The sequence below is a fragment of the Falco biarmicus genome, chromosome 9, assembly GCF_023638135.1.
Source record: "Falco biarmicus isolate bFalBia1 chromosome 9, bFalBia1.pri, whole genome shotgun sequence".
Taxonomy (NCBI): domain Eukaryota; kingdom Metazoa; phylum Chordata; class Aves; order Falconiformes; family Falconidae; genus Falco; species Falco biarmicus.
This window is the reverse complement of record NC_079296.1, coordinates 32,339,728-32,360,275: the sequence shown is the minus strand read 5'-3', so window position 1 is coordinate 32,360,275 and position 20,548 is coordinate 32,339,728. Positions and strand designations below refer to the sequence as shown.

The 20,548-nt window shown below is 41.5% G+C and overlaps 2 protein-coding genes across 14 annotated transcripts in view; one reads left to right on the top strand and one right to left on the bottom strand.

The window, feature by feature from the left end:
- Positions 1 to 1,347, bottom strand: part of FRMPD2 (FERM and PDZ domain containing 2) — a 77,507-nt gene extending 76,160 nt beyond the window's left edge. For 4 of the 6 annotated variants that reach the window (XM_056352672.1, XM_056352674.1, XM_056352675.1 and 1 more), the window contains exon 1: positions 718 to 1,347. The gene's annotated coding sequence lies outside the window, so the exon portion shown is untranslated. The remainder of the gene's footprint in view (positions 1 to 717) is intronic. The other 2 variants (XM_056352676.1, XM_056352677.1) reach the window with 1 other exon arrangement.
- MAPK8 (mitogen-activated protein kinase 8) overlaps positions 1 to 20,548 on the top strand; it is a 162,524-nt gene that overhangs the window by 104,146 nt on the left and 37,830 nt on the right. For 2 of the 8 annotated variants that reach the window (XM_056352688.1, XM_056352691.1), the window contains exon 1: positions 13,219 to 13,988. The exons of 1 other annotated variant lie outside the window; for it this stretch is intronic. The gene's annotated coding sequence lies outside the window, so the exon portion shown is untranslated. Of the gene's footprint in view, positions 1 to 12,695; positions 12,795 to 13,208; positions 13,989 to 20,548 lie in introns of those variants that run through there. 5 more of the 8 variants (XM_056352692.1, XM_056352690.1, XM_056352694.1 and 2 more) reach the window with 5 other exon arrangements.

Here is a 20,548-nt window from a genome sequence, read left to right as displayed (position 1 = left end):
AATGTCCATCTAAAAATTTCTAAATCAGTAATGTTTAAAAGCATATGCTAAAACTTCCATAAAATAGGGCTGCTTTTATTTTAGAAACTGCAAACTGTAATCCAGGGACTTGCCTGAAAACACATTAGAGAGAAGTAGAGAAGAAATTAGGAAACCAGTTTCTTAATTGAGACTTTAGTCCCAGGTGGTAATCACTGCTAATCTTTCTACTGTTTGGAGTTCCGTGCTGTTTCCTAAATAATAGTACTCACTATAAATCCATGAATAAATAATGTACTGAAACATGTTTTCCAGAATCATGTGGAATGTGTTATACAAATGAAGACTTATCCCTGCCATAAGAGCAGTAACAATTTAGTGCCTTCTATTCCTTTTCCTTCAATAGAACGTAAAAATAGGCTAAGGTTCTCTGAATTTTTATCAGTGAAATTCTGTCATAGGTGAATGTTTCTAACTACAGAAGGCGGGAGGGTCTGAGCACTAACATACTAACATTCTGTGGACCACAGTCTGACCAACTCTATATTATAATTTTTTATACAAGCAACTAGCCTTCTAATCAGAATTAGCTAATGACCTGAGAGAAATGAAATTAGTTTTAATGTAAAAGACACCAACAGGGTAAATATTAGATACTGTTGTGCAAACTCAAGAAGGTGAATGCTTTGATACTTATTTAATTGATAAAGCAATTAAGAGAGATATGTAAGAACCTACCTGTACAAGTTGGACAGATGATGCATCCAGAATAGTCTGAAATCTTCTATATTTTTGCCCAATACTGACTGTTTAGATCATCGTAGCTGTAGATGTCACATAAAACATATTCAGGATTTGTTTGGTCTTTTGCTTCTTGGTTTTTCTTTCTTTTTCTTCCTTTCCTTCTGCTTTCTGTCTTTCTTCCTTTCTCTCTTTTTACTGCTTTGTTTATATCTTGTAACTAAGCACTGTGTGGTCTGGCAAGTGGCTAAGCAAATAAACAGTAAGGCTCCTTCTCTTGCTTGCAAGCCAAGCCTAGCAGCTCCTGGTTTGAAGTTGAGGGCAGCGTCATGTCTGCTGAGGCTGTTTACACTCCTTCCTTTTCTTTTTTCTTTTTCTCTACCCTCCACCCTTTTTTTTTCTTTCTTTCTTTTTTTTTTTTTTTTGGTAGTTCACCCACTAGGTAATAAGAGTCAGCTTTTAGGAAGTGGCTCAATATAAATCTCTGGGTCCGTCGACATATAAGAACTCAATTGGATTACCTGACGCACACGGGAGCATTAGATCTAAAACCCTGTAGACTGATGTCACTTTCAGTCCCCTGCCAATCCAGAGAGAAGCACTACACCAAAGCAGAGATTGAAGGTCTAAGGGGGTGAGTGTGTCTTTTATGAGCAGCAAAATCCTTCAGACTCAATAAACAAAGAGGATAAGATTTTGGTGGGTCTGTCTGGCAGAAAAAACAACTGAAAGAAGGGAATTTCATGTTTTGTTTAATATTGCTCAATCTGAAAAATTCTGGTTAATTATTGCAGAGTACAGCTGTGCTCAGAGCAGGGCAAAGCGAGCTCATGGGATACTGCAGGGCAACTGTAAGCTGGGCATAAGAAAGTGAAGAGAAAAAAAAAACTTAGCAAAACAAAAAAAAGGAAAGTTCTATTGGACATATTCAGTAAGCTCTTCACATTAATTGTTCCTTCATTCTTCCCAGCTCTGCTACTCTTGGCATTCTATTTTATTCCTTCAATCTTCAAAACAGCTTTCTTCTGGTTTGAGCTGAATAGAAGTCCCATTGAGTCCAAAAAGTCTGAATTAATTCATTTACTTCCAAAAAAAAACCAGAACAAAAAACCTCAGAACTTATCGACATTATGTTATGAATTGCAGTGGCAAATAGCCACTTTTACAATAATGTTAGTATTTAGATAGAGCAGACAGGATTTTATTTTTAAAGACCCTCAAAAACCGGATGACAGAAAATACAGTATTATACAAAAGGCCAGAAGCTACAAGAAAATATTCATATCAAGCAACCATCTCTTTTGCTGTCCATGTCTATGGTAAACACAACTCAAGATTGTTTTACCACCAGAAGCTGAGATCGTCATTACCCTAGATCCTCATACTGTTTGATTTATCAGCTGACTCTCAGCCATGTTCTTCTTAAGGTCTTGTCCTTCCTTGGACGGTAAGACTATCTCCAGTCCTGATTCTTGTCCTCCATAATATGTTCCCATTAAATCAGGTAGAAATGTTGGTTTGATTAGCTAATCAATTTTCCTAAATGCTTTATGCTCCATTGCTTTAAGAAAAGACTCAATCATTCTTCTCATGAAAACTTGGGCCCGAGGCAAACCTGTAGTAGTTCTGCTGGTGTAAGCAACGGGTCCAGATTTGTGAAATCAAATTCTCACCCATGGTTCCTTCTCTGTTCTAAATAGTCATTGAAAACAGCTATTTTAGAAAATTACTCACATCATATTGATGTGAACCAAAGTAATATTTCAGATTCATAACCTCAAAAGAGACAGTATGAGAGCTTCAGTTGCATTCATTCTAACCACCTATTAAATCCTTACTGTGTAAAGATGACATGTATATAATTGTGGCAAATTTTATATAACTTGATCACTATGAAATAAGGTTAACAAGATGAAAGACTTTATCCCAGTGAAGGAACTGCTGCATGGAGGCTTAGGATCTCCTGTATATTCAGTCCAGATTTCTGAGAACTGGCAATGGTCAGAATCCAATTATTCTCTTACATTAATGCCTTTTTATCCCACAGAAGCTGAAGTGTGGGAAGCTCTTAAAGTTTACATAAAGGTGAGGATTATTATTTCCTTCTCAGCTGACAGTGGTACAAGCAAGCTGTCAAAACTACAACCACAGGTCAGGCATGGGGTTTCTTAAACAGAGAAGACTCACAGCGCTTATGTTAAATTTTAACTGGTTTTAGTTCAGAGTCCCATGGAGTGGATCATAAACTGCTTGAGCTGTCAGAGGTAAATGGAGCTCACTTGAGCTTTCAGAAAATCACTCAATATCCATTTTTGTTTTAAATCTGCTCAAGTCATATAACAGGACCTAAACACTTCTGATAATGAACTTCCATGCGTCATGCCCGTGCCCACTACACATACAAATTAAAGTTTTATTTCCATAATGGTTTCTAAGCAGATTGGATTTAGTCCAGTCATCTATATTTAGTTTAGCAAAGTAGTGTAGGGTTGTGAGTCTATGCTTTTGTTCTAGTCTTTGCTGTCAGGGCTGTTTCACAGCAATATCTTAATGGGAATCAGCTGTGATTTGTGTGGGCCTGATCTCAGTTTTGAAGAAAAAGAGAAGGGGCCAATATGTAAGCAAGATGCAAAGAAAGGATGGACATTAATATAAAATTAAAAGCTGAACAAACGTATCTTAACAGTCTGTTACTGTTTAAGACATAATTCATAAGTTAATAACAAAACCCCCACCAAACTGTGAATTTTGGGATTTGTTTTCAAGTTTGTGTTTGAATGGGGCAGGAATGCACCATGACTCTTACCTGCCACTTGTGACAGTAACTGGTTTTCCTTAAGAACAATAGTTGGCAAAGGCTTGATCAAACTCCAGGGAGTTTCTAAATTTTAGAAACTTCTATGAATGGATTAGATAAAATATCATTTTTAATACAATATGTTTAATTTGCTTTTGCTTCTTACACTGCTTTTGAAAAGTGATGTGAGGCAATAAAATGTGATTGGGCAAGTGGCTCATGTTTGTGATACCTGCTTGCAGCTCTGCTGATCCCATGAGTAATTCAATGAGGAGCAATATTCCTATGATACATCCTCCAATGCATCTTTATGGGATACAAGGAGAGAGGGTGTGAAGCTAGCAATTAATGATATGAAGTGCAAACTGACACTGTTTAATGCCAAATGTGCTCAGACTATAATGGAGTTACTCTCTAAATAACTGTAAGTTCAGGCCATTACTCTGAGGAAAGAGAGTGAAACTTCTTTAAACGTTTCTGGAATATGGTGATGGAATTCCATGTGTACACTCCATGTATAGTTTCATTTAAAATAGCCATTTTACTCTGCAATGACGTGGATGCTGATTGGGGAGGGGGGGTGGGGCAGGGATGGGGGGGATCTCTTTTCTCTCAAGAGAAAGCAAAAAAAAATATATTGATTTGCTCTTCACCACCACAACGAAATCTGCATACATTCAGATATACCCATATATATCAGGTTAACACTTTATTTATAGAGTGAAAGTAATTTTTCTCTACAATAGCTGAAGTGATTAAATATTCAGATTTCCAAAATCCTAAAATGACCGTATGTAAGTGGTCACAGGGTAGTGTTCTGCAATGCAGAGATGTGTACAGGCACCAAACTAGCACAAAGAGGTACAGTTTCATCCAAGGGGAATAATTTGCTATTGCAGTTATCCTCCTTATTCTGACCAGTGTAGTTTACTGGTTAGTAGTGTGTAGTATAGACCTAATACGCACTATTAATTGTCTTCAAAATGCTTTGGTCAGTTCATAATAAAAAAACAAATCAAAAGAGATAAAGCTAAGTTATCTCTGTCCTTCTACCTACCATTTAGATCAAAGTCCCCACATTTAGATGTTTTTCAAAACTACATTCAGAAGTCATTCGTTTTTGTATGGGATCTTAATAAGGCATTTAGACAGGATGTCGGATAATTGGTGTTGACCAATTTCATTTGAAATACAGTCATTTTCTAGCTCTTTTCAGAGATAATCTATGACACATTTACTAAGATGGGGGAGGTGTTTGCATTTAGAAGTTGAAATTTTAAAACTCTGACAAGAATTGGTGCATTCCTGATAAGTCTTTTTTTAACCAGAAGGACGCAATGAGCAAATTCAGGGCTGACGTACATTGAATGCTGGTTGGAGAGAACATAGCTGAAAGTTTGCCTTTGGTATCCCCCTGAGTTCAGCACCAGAGTTGTCAGTGGTGTTGTTCAGTGTAAGGTCACCCAATTTTGGTCACTTTGAATGGTCCCATGTAACAAACCATGAACAAAGGATGGTACAGGGCTTTTCCAACTATGACCACGTTACAACAACAAGAGGGAAACAGCTGATAAAAAAGTCCCTGTGGCCTTGTTATGAATCCTGGAAATGCCTTTTGCTCTGGAATTAATCTTAGAAAGCCAAATACTTAGACTTCATTGATAAGTGTGCAAGAAGGGAGATCAGGCATGTCAGTATGTGATTTAGAAAGACAGGAGTGAGGTACAGATACAAATTAGAAGTATGTTTGGCAGATTGCTTAACTAAACCCCGCAGCTGAAAAGCTGCACACATTTACAATCAATCTTTCCCCAGTAAGGAAACCACACCAGCGTGCTTGTGACTTAGGTAGAATACATTGCCACAATCCAGCCCAGTGAACCACTGTCTAATGTTGTCCTCAGATAATGCCAAACCACAAGAACTTTTCCTAAATTTGCCCGTGAAAAATTTCAATTGAATAGTAGTATAAATAAAGAACACCGAATGCTGTGTTAATGTCAGTGTATAGAAATATGAGGCACGTGATACCATAAACACTATTTTCTAATAGTTAAACTACTTTTCCCTCCACAAACAATTTCTAGTTGGCTGACTGTCTAATGATTCTACATACTTTGCTGCCTGTTTACTTGGTATACCTATTAGTATAAACTGGCTGTACATGGAATTATGGCTGCTCAGAAATAACTTTTCAGGATCAGCAAAGAAGGGGTTAATAGTATTAATGATATTTCAGAGAACAGTCTCTTGACTAGACATACAGAAATGTCGTTTTTACTGAGCTTCATATCCCTTAGCCATGAACATGGCCCTACCTTCAGGTTAACATTTATAACCTGTCGCATGGTGCCCCATGGTGGCTGCTTGCCTTCTGTTACATTTGCTCAAGCTAGCAAGTGCTCAATTCATTTTGGTTACTACTGAAAAAAAATATCTACCCCAGTTCATCATTACTTGCTAATAGTCAGAATTAAAGTGTGAAACAACATTTGGCAACTACTGTTTCTAGTTCCATTAAAAGAGGTCCCTCCAGCTAGTAACTTGAAGTTAATTTCATACTGCTTTTCAAGACATAATTACATTAAAAAATCTACCTGTTACAATGTTCTTTTATTAACTTCTTTTTTTCTATTTCATTATTAGAATTAAACATTGTAACATCAGCTGTATTTATCAACAAGTAGAATGTGTGATTCTTGCTTCATTTTTCTTTGTACACTTTTTTAGGCTGTATTATGTCAGTTAATATGGGTTTGGTTGTAATTAGTTTCTAGCAAATTTCCATTTAACTTTCTTATGTGAAATGCAGCTTCTGTGCCACAACTAATGGCAAAAAAAATGTTTAAGAAAAGATACTATTACCAAACATCTTTATTTCACGTAAACATTTGTATCACTTCTGAAATTTGCTAAAATGTTTCAAAGTCTGGGTTTTCTTTCCATATCTATCTCCCTTAGCAAACAATATTTATTAACCTATTTTCATAAGAGGAAATGGATGTTGATCCTGGTTGTGTCTTGTCAAGCCTTAATGTGGAAAAACTGGGCCCTCTGAATACCCACAGTTCCTGTTGGTCTCTTCTTGATGAAATAATTAGTGAGGTTTGTTAATTTGCTTAATTTCCAGAAGACAGCTTTCACTGCTGCAAGCTACCTAGGTGCCTATGTGACGATGATCTATAAATGTCTAAAAGAAATAAGTGATAGGATTACAGTGGCTGCATGCTTGCACAGGTGGCTGAGCATAAGAAGTCCCATGAAATTAAATTTTTGGCAATGCAATCTATTGAAGATTGCTTAAGAAAGGATGCTGTTTGGCACAGGATCAAATGCTTTGCACAAGTCCAGGTAAATGACATCAGTTGTTCTTCCCTTATCCACCATCACTGTAACCTTGTCATAGAAGGCCACCACATTTGTCAGGTGTGATTTGGCCTTAGTAAAGCCATGCTGGCTGTCACCAGTCATCTCCATATTTTCCATGTGCCTTAGCGTAGTTTCCAGGAGGATCTGCTCCATGATCTTGCGGGGCACAGAGGTGAGACTGACTGGCCTGTAGTTCCCTTTTTTCCCTTTTTAAAAACGGGGGTTATGTTTCCCTTTTCTAGTCAGTGGGAACTTCACTGGACTGCCATAGCTTTTCAGATATGATGGACAATGGCTTAGCAACTTCCGTCAGGACCCACAGACACATTTCATCAGGTCCCATGGACTTGTGTACCTTCAGGTTCCTTAGATGGTCTCAAACCTCATCTTCTCCTACAGTGGGTGGTTCTTCATTCTCCCAGTCCTCGCTTTTGCCTTCTGTGACTTTGGTAGTATGGCTTGAGCACCTGCCAATGAAGACTGAGGCAAAAAAGTCATTGAGTACCTCATCCTTCTCCATATCCCCCGTAACCAGGTCTCCTTTTTCCTTTTGGAGAGGGCCCACATTTTCCCTAATCTTCCTTTTATCACCGATGTACCTATAGAAGCTTTTCCTGTTGCCCTTGACATCCCTGGCCAGATTTAATTCTGTCAGGGCTTTAGCTTTCCTAACCTGATCCCTGGCTGCTTAGACAATTGCTCTGTATTCCTCCCAGGCTATCTGTCCTTGTGTTCACCCTCTGTAGGTTTCCTTTCTGTGTCTGAGTTTGTGCAGAAGCTCCTTGTTCATCCGTGCAAGCCTCCTGGCATTTCTGCCTCCCTCTTTGTTGTGATGCATCGCTCCTGAGCTTAGAGGAGGTGATCCCTGAATATTAACCAGCTTTTTTGGCCCCTCTTCCCTCCAGGGCTTTACCCATGGTACTCTACCAAGCAGATCCCTGAAGAGGCCAAAGTTTGCTCTTCTGAAGTCCAGGGCAGTGATCTTGCTTTTTGCCCTCCTCAATGCCCTAAGGATCTTGAACTCCACTGTTTCATGGTCACTGCAGCCAAGGCTACCCTTGAGCTTCACATTCCCACCAGCGCTTCCTTGTTGATGAGTACAGGGTCCAGCCTAGCATCTCTCCTCTTTGGCTCCTTGGAAGTTATCATCAATGCATCCCAGGAACTTCCTGGATTGCTTACGCCCTGCTGTGTTTTCCCTCCAATAGATATGGGGGTGATTGAAGTTCCCCATGATGACCAGGGCTTGTGAATGTAAGGCTGCTCCAATCTGTCTATAGAGGACCTCATCTGCTTGGTCTTCTTGGTTGGATGACCTGTAGCAGAAACTCACTATAATGTCACCTGTCCCTGCCCTCCCTTTAATCCTGACCTATAAGCTCTTGGTCAGCTCCTCATCTGTCCACAGGCAGAGCTCCATGCATTCCAGCTGGTCATTGACATAGAAGGTGACACCCTCTCCTCATTTCCCCTGCCTGTTCTTCCTAAAGAGTCTGTATCCTTCCAGTCCAACAGTCCAGTCATAGGAACCATCCCACCAAATCTCTCTATAAGATTCCAATAAGATCGTAGCCGCAAGGCGTGCATGTCTGTAACTCCTCACGTTTATTCCCCATGCTATGTACATTTGTATAGAGGCATTTAAGTTGGGCCCCCCATGAAGATGACTTACTGGCTGGAGTGCCTGGAATTCCTTTGTGCTGCTCTTCAGGTGCTCTCCTGGTGACCTGTGATCCTTCTCCACGCTCTGGGCATCTACTGCTGGCACTGGCATCAAACTGGTAGGAGTGGGATGGATTCAGGTTCCCCTCCCCCAGTAACTTTAGTTTAAATCCCTCTTCACCATCTTGGCAAGCCTATGACCGAAGAAGCTCTTTCCCTTCTCTGACAGATGGACCCCCTCTGCCCACAGTAGACCGGTTTCTCTGCCGAACCCCTGGCAGTGGCACCAGTCCCAAAACCATTTGTTGATTCACCAGATTCAACTGGCCCTTTCAAACACCTTCCCTTTGCCTGGGAGGACTGATGAAAAAACTACTTACAGTCCAGAGTCCCTTACTGCCATTCCCAGGGCTCTGTTATCCTTCTTGATACTCCTCGGACGGCTCCTAGCTGTATCACTGGTGCCCATGTGAAACAACAGCAGCGAACTGTATGAGGCTTGGTAGTCTCTTGGTGCCGTCCCTGATGCAAGCACCCAGTAAGCAGCACAGCTATCTAAAGAGTGCATCATTGCGCCGGTGGTTATACGGGGGGCAGATCGGGCTGCCTTAGCTCCAGCACCTCTCCTGACGTGACAGGTCTTTCCTCTTCAGTCTGCAGAGCAGCAAAGCAGTTCTGCAAGGGCACATGCCTAGAATACCTTGTTTCTATTTTCAGCTTGTCTAAAAATGACTGTAGGCATAATGGGATATTTACTTGAAAAACAGCTATTGTGGTTTAAGCAGTTGCCACCTTGTGTCTATAGTCTATAGACTACAGTCCCCCTCAGCTGAAGCATATTGAGTTACTATGTGTATTATGCTACTCCATTTTGGTGCAAAAATAGATCATTATTCTTTACTATGGATGTTTTGTGGGCAAAAATGACTACTCCATATAGCTTTGGGCCTGTTATTTTGTATTATAGTTTCTAATTTTTGACATTTTGAGTTTTGTACATCAAAGTTTGGGTCAAATACTCAGATCTGTTGCCTTGACTCCAAAGATTTCAGCCTGAAGTGTTTGCTTTGCAGTTTATAAACATCAATATGTTAAAACCATGTTTACTACTGAGAGTGTGGCAATTGATAGAACCTTAATGAAAATACAAAAATATTATAAAACTACATTTGTAATGCAATTTCATGATTGCTCAACCCAGACGTTTTAATATAATTTTCAGAAACATACGTTTATACCAATATATGGAAGTAAGAAAGCTTGCAGTATTTTGGCATAATTCACATTTTACTGCACTTTTAAAATAAAAGTATCTTTTAAACACTCAACAGCTGCTTATTTTAAGGAGCAGTCCAAATCCAAGACTAATGCTATATGGACAACAAAACCGAGGAGGTAACAGAATGATTAACAATTACGTGTAAGCAGAGAATGATTTTCATGTTCTAGATTGTTCATTAATTAATTTTGGAGTTTCTATTATTAAATAAAACTGCTCATCAGATTCTGCTTATATATAAAATTCCGTGTTTATTTTGGAAAGGAAAATTCAAGTTCTGAGGTTGGTGGTTCCCATTATTTTGCCAACAGACCCTTACCAGCTTTCAGGCTTTCTCATGGGCCACTACACACCTTTATTGTCAAACCTGTCATCGAAAATCCTGCCAAGTTATATCATTCTGTGGCCTCAGCAGGGCCACAGCCTGAGAGCCCTTGCTGCAAAGACCTTGGCCCCTGCCCAGCAGCAATGCTTCCTTGTGTAGTCTTCTCTCTTCATATTTTTCTGCAGAACTATTTTTTCCCTCTTCTGCTACTGATACTCTACGAACAAATATGAATCTCCTGTATGCTTGCGTGTATGTTCTGTTGTACTGTAACCATACTCTTTGCTCTCTACTGTATCCTTCTAATCTGTTAAGGGTCCAGAGAAAAATGCTGGGTTTGTTGAATTCCATTGCAAAATACCCGTTTACTTTCATGGGCATCAGGTTTTGTGTTTTCTTGGACATCAGCCAGGGGAATCCAGAACACAGTTTCCGCCCAGACCTATGCAATGTATGAGTATAACCATTCTGCTTGTAAGAAAATAATTCTGCAAAGCAGTTTTGAAAACAATACTGTAGTGATGCTGAATGACACGGTCAAAGTTTTATTTTCTTACATAGGGACTTGATTTGGAAAAATTGATTATACACACGATCAAAGAAACCTTTGTCCTTACTTAGAGAGGTATTATTCCTATGTCTTGTATATTTTGCATAGCGTACAGGAACTTTAAAGCCTATTTACCGTATTTTCTTTATTTTTAAAACCATTATACTGGTAAGTAGCAAATTTACAGTACGAAATGCTTAACTTCCTTTCACAGTTTTCCTTCATAAAATCTTTACATATTTTGGAGCCCCTATTAAAATATATAATGCTCTTCATCATGCTTTGCAACCACACCAGTCTGATCTTGTCTAATTTCTGCATCATTATTTCTGTTGCTTAGCAGCCCTACATGCAAGATGGCAATAGATGCTGATGGTGTACAAGGTTGTGAGGACTAGTTTTAAAGAGTCACTTAGAAATACATATCCGTTTAAAAGTGTCAACTTTGTAAACTATAAAATCTTAATGAGAATTTGATTATGCCCTGAAAAAGAAACGTGACAAACCTGGAGCCTAAGCAAAACACCATTTTATACTGTAAAGGAACTATGGTCCTTTTTCGCTTGCAAATCTCAATGCAGTCTTACTTCACATGGGGTGATCAGGAACAGTAACTCTCCCCAAAAGATCAAGGAGTAACCTCAGTGACCTCTAAGGCCATGGGTCTGGCTGCAAATAACTGAACTGCCTGAACATGATGTCACCTCACCTGTTTCTTGCTGTGCAGAGGAGACCAGAGGTTAACACCGGAAGTCAGTTTGCCAGTAGAAAGGAACATCTGAAGGTGCAATGACGTGCATGAGCCAAAATCAGCAGGGCTAGTTTAATCTGCTGGTGAAGATGAATATGACCTACCCAGATTAAATTTTGCCTGCAATGTATTGTGGAGATTCATATTGTACCTTCTGCCAGCTGAACTTTGCCTTTGGCACACATAAACATAGAAGGGAACACAATGTCTGGCTTTGGTTGAGCATACCACAACAAGAAAAGGCCTCAAAGCAGAAAACTGGCTAATTCAGTTTTGGGGCTGTCCCAGAACTGGAATATTCTGAAGCACCACCTTTACCATGTAAAAATACATGCTTGTTTAGCCATGCAGGTGGCTAAAATCTGCTAGCAGCAACAATCTCAGTGTAATCTTTGGCATATTCCAAAATGTGACATAGGCCACTCAATTGTTTGACAATGAATTAAATGAGGAATGTCCATTTTTAGAGTGTCCTGTGCCTAACTAGCAGATTTTATTTATTTTTAAATACTGCTTATAAGGCATTTTTTGTACTGTGTACTAAAATTATACAAAGGGTTGCTTCAACGATATTGACATGGCTTCAAGGTGCCGAGAGGCCTCCTTTCGTCTTTAAGCAGGACATTCCTGGGGAAAAGAGAAAAAGAAAGGACGATAATATATGCCAAACAAAATATTGAAAACCCGAGGAGAGAGTACCCGATGTCAGGTGCCACGAGCCAAAGGCAATGGTAAATGAATACCTCAGAATCCCACAAAGAAGCACTCAAGATTTAGAGGAAACCCAGCGCCAGAGCAGATACAGAACAAGAAAACGTTACAGCGCTCCAGACACCCAATAATGAGATAAAGCGCTGCCTCGCCGGGCACGCAGCGGGGGGCCTGGGGCTGCCAGGGCCGGGGGCGATGGCTGCGAGCCGCAGAAAAACCGATGCCAGAGCGTGAGGGGTGGGTGCCAGGGCACTGGAGAGCGTGATGGCAAAGGCCTGAGGGTCGGCAATGCTTTACGAAAGCCCCAGCAGGAAGGGAGGCCTGGTGAGGGGATGTCATTAGGGAAAGGCACAGCTCCAGGCGACAGGATCCGGGGCCGGCAGAGCGAAGCCGTGCCGGCAGGGTCGCGCCCCGCAGCTCCGCAGCGCCCGAGCCGGGGCGAGGCGGCGGAGGGGCAGCGCCGGCGCGGAGCTGAGGGCAGGGGGCGGCGGCGCGCGCGGGGCGGGGGCGGGGCGAGCGGAGGGGGAGGGCAGCCGCAGCCGCGGCGGGCGGGCGGAGCGCGGTGCGTGTGCGCGGTCCGGCCCCGGCTCATTACTCAGCGGCCGAGGCAGGAGGCGGCGGCGGGAGGTGGTGAGCGCGGAGCGGGCGGCTGCGGCCCCGCCGGGGCGGCGGTGGGCGGTGGGGCCGGGCCGGTGCGCGGGCGAGCGGCCGCACCGCGGGGGCCGGGCCTGGGCCCGGGCGTTTTGTTTACGTTTCGGCGGGGCAGCGGCGGGCGGGCAGGGGGCTGGGGGCGGCCCGTGCCCTCGCCCGGAGGCGGGCGGTGCGGGGCGCTCTGCTCCGGTGACCTTCCGTGGCTGCTGGGGGCCTGGGGGGGGGCGGAGGGGCCTCGCCGGATAATGGCGGGGGCCTCTTTGTTGGTGTGGCAGGAGGGGCAGGAGGCTCGGCGCGGGGCTCCTCCTCCTCCTGGCAGCGGGGGCACCCGGGCAGGCCAGCCCGGGCGCCCGCCGGGCCTCGGGGAAGGCCGGGTCAGCGCTCGGGGCGGTGGGAGCAGCCTGCGGGCGAGCCTGCCGCCTCGGTGGGCAGCTCCCGTGACCTTGCTTCTGAAATGCCTCTTAAAGCAGAAAGCGCTCCTCTGGGGTAATGTAACTGCTCCAGACAGAGGGGCTTGGGGGAGCCCGGTAGTGGCTTTGATTATTTTGCCATTTAATTCTTACTTTTCTTGCAAGAGGAGTGAGCTGTCTCTGCAGAATTTCTTTTGATCTTTAGGGTCTCCGTGTCGCTAGCAGCATCCAGTTTTACTCCCAAAGCCTGGTTCTTTATGCCTTTCTACCTGGAGCGGTTCCGTCAAGTTTAACCTGTGCACCACTAATAACGTGCAAACACAAATCCCACTCGATCGTTTATGAGCTACAATAATGGTTTTCGAATTTCGATGTTGTATGGAACTGGCTTGTTGAAGTCTTTCAGACAATCGAAAAATCCTACACGCTTTGGCCTGTCTAACAGTGTAAACACAAAGGATGTTTTGCTTGTTCGGGGAAGGAAAGTATTACTTGCCCTAGGGCATGTGCATGTGGAATTGAGCAAGCTTACTCCTCGCAGCTGGGTTTGACTTGCAGCTGGGTTTTACTTACAGGTGTGGGGGCTTAACCAATGATGGTCTCGCCGGCCACACAAGACCTGGTCTCGCTTCTGGAGATGGCAGCAAGTGCACCTCTAGGGCAGAGTGTATATGACATGCATCTTTATGTATTTGCAGGTATAATGGCTTAAACTGCCGCGTGAAGAGAAACTGGGCCAAACCTAGTTAAGGATACTGTCAAAGTGAGTTCACTGACTGAACTGAGCATTCCTTGTATATAACGAAGGGAAACTCAATTCTTCTAATAGTAGTTATAAAAAATATGTTGGATTTCAAATAGTCCCCTGCTTTGATCTCATTCTGTGGGGGCAGCCATCTTGTCTTTTTTTCCCCACTTGGTTCAAAGATGTGTAACATAGACTAGTTGGATAGCAGGATGCAGGTATGGAGCTCTGCGGAAGACGTGATGCTGGTGCAGGGACTAGACATTGCAGGCTGCCTGTCAGATCTCGATAGTTTTCAGGGCCAGCTGTGCAAAGTTTTTATGGGAGAAGGGAGAAAGAGAGAAACATTTGCTGAATGAGACTAATCCAGAGTTGCAGAGGGTGTGCGATGTTGTTTTGTCATCACTTTGAAAAAGGAATTTTGATGGTGTCTTCCAGTGCAGAAGTTCCCAAGCTTTTTGGACCGTTAGCTTGTATAAGCATTCAAATTAATCTTGTGGGCTGCCATATACTTCATGGAGACTTTTAGTCAGAAACAGTAGTAAGATGTTCTAATATGGTTCTGAGTCCTGTGGTTTTGGACTGCTTATTCTAGACAGGTGTAGAGTTGCCTTTTTTATGTGCCTTTTGTGTCCTAACTTTTAACCTCGCTCTTTAGGCACCAAGGCCTTTACTGGCTTTATGGGTGAACAGGTATAACCTCCTTTGCAAAGGTTTTAGGTAAACTTGTTATATTGGTGATTGTTATGCAAATATTAGGCGATAAACAAGTGTTTGGAGACTTTAACAACTGAATTTATTTTCTGCCTGCTACCTACCTGAAATGATGTGTTTATTTCATGGTTTGTTTGGTTTTTTATTTTTTAGGCCATGAGCTAATGGGGTAGTAATTGAGATTATAATGCTACCTGGTTATTTGTTCACTGTATATGTGGGTTTGGTTTCTTTTTCATCCTTCCTCTAAGGCCTTCATTGTTTGAATGCTTATTATTTAAAAGGTGCTTGGAAAGTACATGCCCAATTCATCATCTCTGAGGTTTGGTCCAGTATTCTGGACTAATATAACTGTCCTCCTTGATAGTTCTGCTGAAAATTATGGTGTGCTATTTCTTAAACTTAATTTCTCACCCACCTCCCTTGGGGAAAAAAGTACTGTATGTATGTGTAGTATGTTCATTGCTGAAAATTAGTCTAATCTGTGGGTTTTTTTTAATAAAGGCTAAATGTATTTTATTGCTGTGTTTCCTTTAAAACACCCCTTAGTCCTTAATTCAAAACCTGCAGAAGTAGGCATCTGTTTGTTACAGAAGGATCTCTTGGCTTTTGAAAGGTCTTAAAAAGTCCAGTTGAGACTACTTATGCTGTTTACCTGCTGTGAAATTCACCACAGTTTGGACATGGATGCTGAAAAACAATTCTTGCTTTGATTTAAGCATCTGAATGTGTAGTTTTCAAATCTTTTAGGAATCCCCTTATTTAAATGGAGATGGAAATTCACCTTTAAATTGAATAAAGGCCCTTTGGGGCTATCCTCATGAAAAGATGAGCTAAACTTGGAGGCATTCATTGCTCCATTACAAAGTATATTTGTATGAAAATGCAGCAATAGTCACTTTTATTTGCATATATTCTTTTTGACAGTGACTGTAGTGTCAGCAGAAGATGCCTGGTTGATACAGTCCTTGAGTTTTCAGAGCAATTGTAGGTGTTTATATTTCTATAACATCACAGCATAGTTTCAAGTTCTGTGGCTACCCTGCTTAAGCAGTTTGTTACCTGCTGTTCTTTCTTGCCAGCTGCTGTGTGGCAAGATAGATCAAGGAGCTAACTGATCTAGCTGAAAAAAATCTTTCAATTAGACTATGTTTCAGCCTGATTAATTCCCTTATGTGTCTGAACAAACAGCACGGCCCTTGCAAAGTTGGAAGACAAGAGGCTGCTTAGGTGGGGATTGCTATCAGTCATGCATATGCACAAAGGTTTTTACAGATCGAGTAGTGGTTGCTGGAAGACTGAAGTGATGGAAGTGGACAAACATCTTTTTTGTTGAGAAGTGCTTGTTTAAAGATCCATTTGTGGGCTTGGTCTTCTGCTGCAGTTACTGAAAAGCATTCTGATAGACGTGTATTTTGGTTTCTTGAATGCATTGTAGAGTGCAAAATGAATTGGGAATGAGTATGTGTTTGGTAATAAATGTTCATCCAGAAGTTATGAGTCGGTAACTTTGCGTGGATGGACATCTTCTGCACGTAGCTGTATTAATTGTTTCAGAGCGTATGTGTAGTATCGATAGGGGCCCTTAAATCAAACAATCTGGAAGTTTTTGGACTGAGGCAGAAGATGCATCCTCGCAGTGCTGATAACTATGTTTTCAGCTTTCTTTAAATACTGTGTTTGTGAATAGGAAAATATTAACAATTTTAGGACTTCATTTTTGCAGGTTGGAATGCAAATCTCACTTATCTTTTGTGGCACTTCAAAAATATGTAACATTTATCTTTTGGGTTAATCTGCTTGGTGTAGGGGCAGCTTCTAATTCAGTGTTCAAAACTTTCCTTACTATAGCTTTTCCCAGCTTATTGTATCTCAGTAATACATGAAGTCTTCAGGAAAAAAACAACACTTGAACATACCCTACTCTCTGTCAACTCTTACTCAAAATGTGGGACTGCAGATGTAGGTCACTGAGTATTTTCCCAAGTTGTTTGTATTTATCAAATATTTAGTGGAATTTGATTAGTACTGTTCATCTGTACAAGTTTGTCCTGTGGCAAAACTGTAGCTTTCTTAGTGAATGGTGATGTTTTTAAGAAGTGTGCTATCTTAGAAGAATTTGAAGATGATGCTGAGAAACTCATGATGACTTGGTGATGGGTGGTATGTATTGCCAATAAATAACACTTGAAATTTATGGGTAGTAAATAGCAGTAAGTGTAGCTATGCATGATATAACCTTGCATTAAAGGGAATAGTTACTTGAATTTGAAGAATTAAGTCAGAAAACAAAACCAATTAGAATTGCTTCACACTTCTAAAATATTGTTTAAGATTTCCTTGATGTGTGAGCTCAAGGAACACACCAAGCACAGAGTAGCAAGCCTCCTTTTGTGAGCCGGAAGACTCTTCCGTTCTGTGTAGCATGAGGAACCCTCCAGCTTATCATACAGCCAACAGTGAATAGAAGTTTGCTTCTGCTATAGATACTACAAAGCCTTTGGGTGAGAAGTCTTCTAAGAGACTGGAGCTGACTGCATCAAATTGTGAGATCCATTAACGATGTTGAGTCATATCAGCGTGGAGAACTGTCTAACCAGCTGTTTATATAGTACTGTTACCTTGAAGATTATTTATTTTGTAAGGTTTTTCTAAGGCCTCCATTTTTCTTTGATTTATGTGTGAGGAGATAATAATCTTGGTGTACCAAACTTAAAATTAATAGCAACACACTTCTTAACTTTAGATACTTTTTTCAAGTGATTAAAACCTAATCCTTTTCTGTATGAATTGATTGTCTGTAAGCTTGATACTGAAATATACTTCATAGTTGTTGTCCATGTTGTTAAATGCTGGTTATATGTGAATAAATGGGATGCTTATTAATCATTCTCGGTTGGATATTGTAGACTAATGCTAAAATGATGACTGGCAGAAAATATACTTTAATATTTGTGTTGCAAGCAAATAGTGTATATGTGCTAATACGTGTGTACAGTTAAAGGGCAGATGTTAATGCTACAGTGCTTCTGGAAAGCCTATAAACTAATTATTGATTTTGAATATTAAAAAAACCAACCAACCAAAACCCAACTCTGATAACCTTCCATTACTTGATTGTGTTGACATTATACCAAGCTTTCTTTTCAACTATAGATCTTAAAAGCATGCAGGAAAATGTCTTAACCTAATATTTATTCTTTTAACTACAAACTATGGCTAAAATGTGTGTTAGCATCTTTGTAGTCTGTGTCCATTCAAACATCTACCTTGTAGTTTAGTCTGCTGAACAAAACCTGAAATGTCTTTGGTCTGATGTTTTCATTGTTGTGAAAATAAGAAAATTAACATTATGTATCATGTTTCTTACTGTGATCTCAAAGTCATGGAAATGCCCAGCTCTGTAAGTGTGTCTGTCCCGATGCATGTAGGTGCATAAACTGAAAATGGTTCTGCTGCTGGTGGTTGCTGGGAGCTGCTGGCTGGGCAGCAACTCTTCCAGAAGGGGACCTGGGGCTCCTAATGAATGAGAAGCTGACCAGGAGCCAGTAGTGTGACTCCGGCCCTCAAGGCTAATTACTTAGGGGGCTGCATTAGAAAGCCTGGCCAAGAGGTACAGGGAAGGAACTGTTCCCATCTGTGGGGCAGCTGTGAAGCTCCAGCTGCAGTGCTGACCAGTAAACCACACATGCATCCTGTGAGAGACAGACAAATGAGGGAGTCCAGCACTGAGTTGCTCAGATAGTTGGGGGCTGGAACATCTGAGGGTAGAGGTGGGACTGGGTTTGCAGCCCGAGGAAGAGAAGGCTAAGGGAGAATGTAATTGTGGTATTTAACTATCTTTAAGCAAGGGCTTATAGAGATGATGGAACCACTCTTTTCCCCTCAGAAGTGTAAAGATGAGTGAATGGTCACAAGATATAAGAATGGAACTTTCAGTAGGACATGAAAGGAGTGTGTTGATGCATGGCAGTGGGTGAGGGCTTCACCAAGTCTGGAGAGGCCACAGAATCTCTGTCGATGGAGACTTAGGACTGGACAAGGTCCAGAGCAGCTTGATAGGAATACAGGTTTGAAGTTCTACTTGTTCTGAGCAGGTGGATGATCTCCAGAGGTTGTTTTCAAGCCATAGTATGATTCTACTATTTACAGATATATTATTTTTTTAATTGTTTTTAAAGTAGCTTGAGGAAGTTAGCAAAACAAAGGCACAGTGGTATAGATAAACAAGGCTGCTCAGAACTGTGGTGGAAATTGTGGAGGGAAGAGTAATGAAATGTGATAAGCATCTTGAAGTCTACTGGTGGCAATACTGGCATTTCTCTGCCCTGCATGGAACTTTCCAGCTGAGTAGGCCAGAAGTGCTTGCAGGCTAGCATAAAGGACAAAAAAAAGATGATGGTACCTATCATGCCTGTGATAAACATAAAACCCCATCTCCAAAGGAACAGCCTGCAGTGAAAAGCAGCCTAGTAGCCAGCTGAAGTTTGTCCAGGTCTTGCTTTCTGTAGTGGAGGAGCACGTTGGCTGCGGCAAGGCTTTGATCTTCCCGCTGGATGGATGACTGTTCCCTACACTTAGCTGGAGCATGGTTACTCCAGGAAGTAGCTTCATGGAGGAAACCAGCTCTGATTTCCAGTTGGTCACAGTAGCGGTTCATGACTGTTAGAGAGGTGGTAGGGCTGGCAGATGGGAGAAAGAGCAAGCCATGGCACATCCATACATCTTTCTGTGCTCATGTCCTTAATGCTTGTGCTGCCTTGAGAAGACGGCATCCTGCAGCTCATTTGCTTCTGTTAATTCTTACATACTTCTCCATTTAGTAAAGTTAACCAGAAATCTTAGGGAAAGGGTGGTGAGCAGAATACAAAGTTACAACCCGGAGTGACTGTTTTGTCTTAGCCAAGCCGCTGGCCTGGGCTTTGAACATGCAGGTAGTTAAGTATGTGATTACAGGTACTCATGTGTGACAGTTGAGCTGTGGGGAAATGTGGTGTTGGGCATGGCACACCCTTGCAAGCCCTAGATGGATTCTTTAATAGCTTTAATGCCTAACACTATGTTGGAGCAAAGTTAACACTGACGATGCTTACTTGCAGGATCTTGGGTATAAAAGTACAAACATACTTTCAAGCATGTAATCCTAATTTTTAGTTATGGAAGCAGTAAAAGTGAATGCCGTGGCTGACATGTGGATCACTGTGAATCTGGAGAAATTCTTGACTGTTCGTTGTGTGAATGTTTTGGATGGTGAGAAACATCCTAGTCACCTTTGGAGTAGGAAGGACAGTAACATGATGTCCTAAAAAGCTTTATTAGAAGGGTGTGGGCTAGGTTCACTTGTTTCATTTAGTGCCAAAAGTGGATACTCAGGAGATACAGTAGCAGGAAGGTTCTTGTGCATGGCAGTGGTTCATTGAATGAGCAGCAAAGCCTTCCAACAGCAAGTGACTTTCATTTGCGCAGTTGCTGTGATGCAGAACTCCTTGTGGAATAATAGCTAGGGTTTCTTTTGCTGTTTATTAAATTGAAGCATTACAGGATTCTTGTGCTGCTTCTATGTTGAGATGGGGAGGGAAAAAAGACAGTTCAGTTTCTAGTAAGATTATGTTGGACATAAAAGGGTTTCATTAATATTAAAATGGTATTGTGGGGAAACCAGAAAATCTTGATGTGACTAGAGCTAGTTTATTCTCCCCCTCTTGTAGTTTATTTGAAATTCTTTGTTTTCTTCAGAAAATTTCTCATCGCATCTCTTCATGTGCATAGCCAGCAATGCTTCTGAAGGTTTTTTTTTTTTTGTTCTTGTTTAAAGAATGGGAATTCTCAAAGCCTTCTTCGTTTGGAGATTTCTGTCTTAGGAC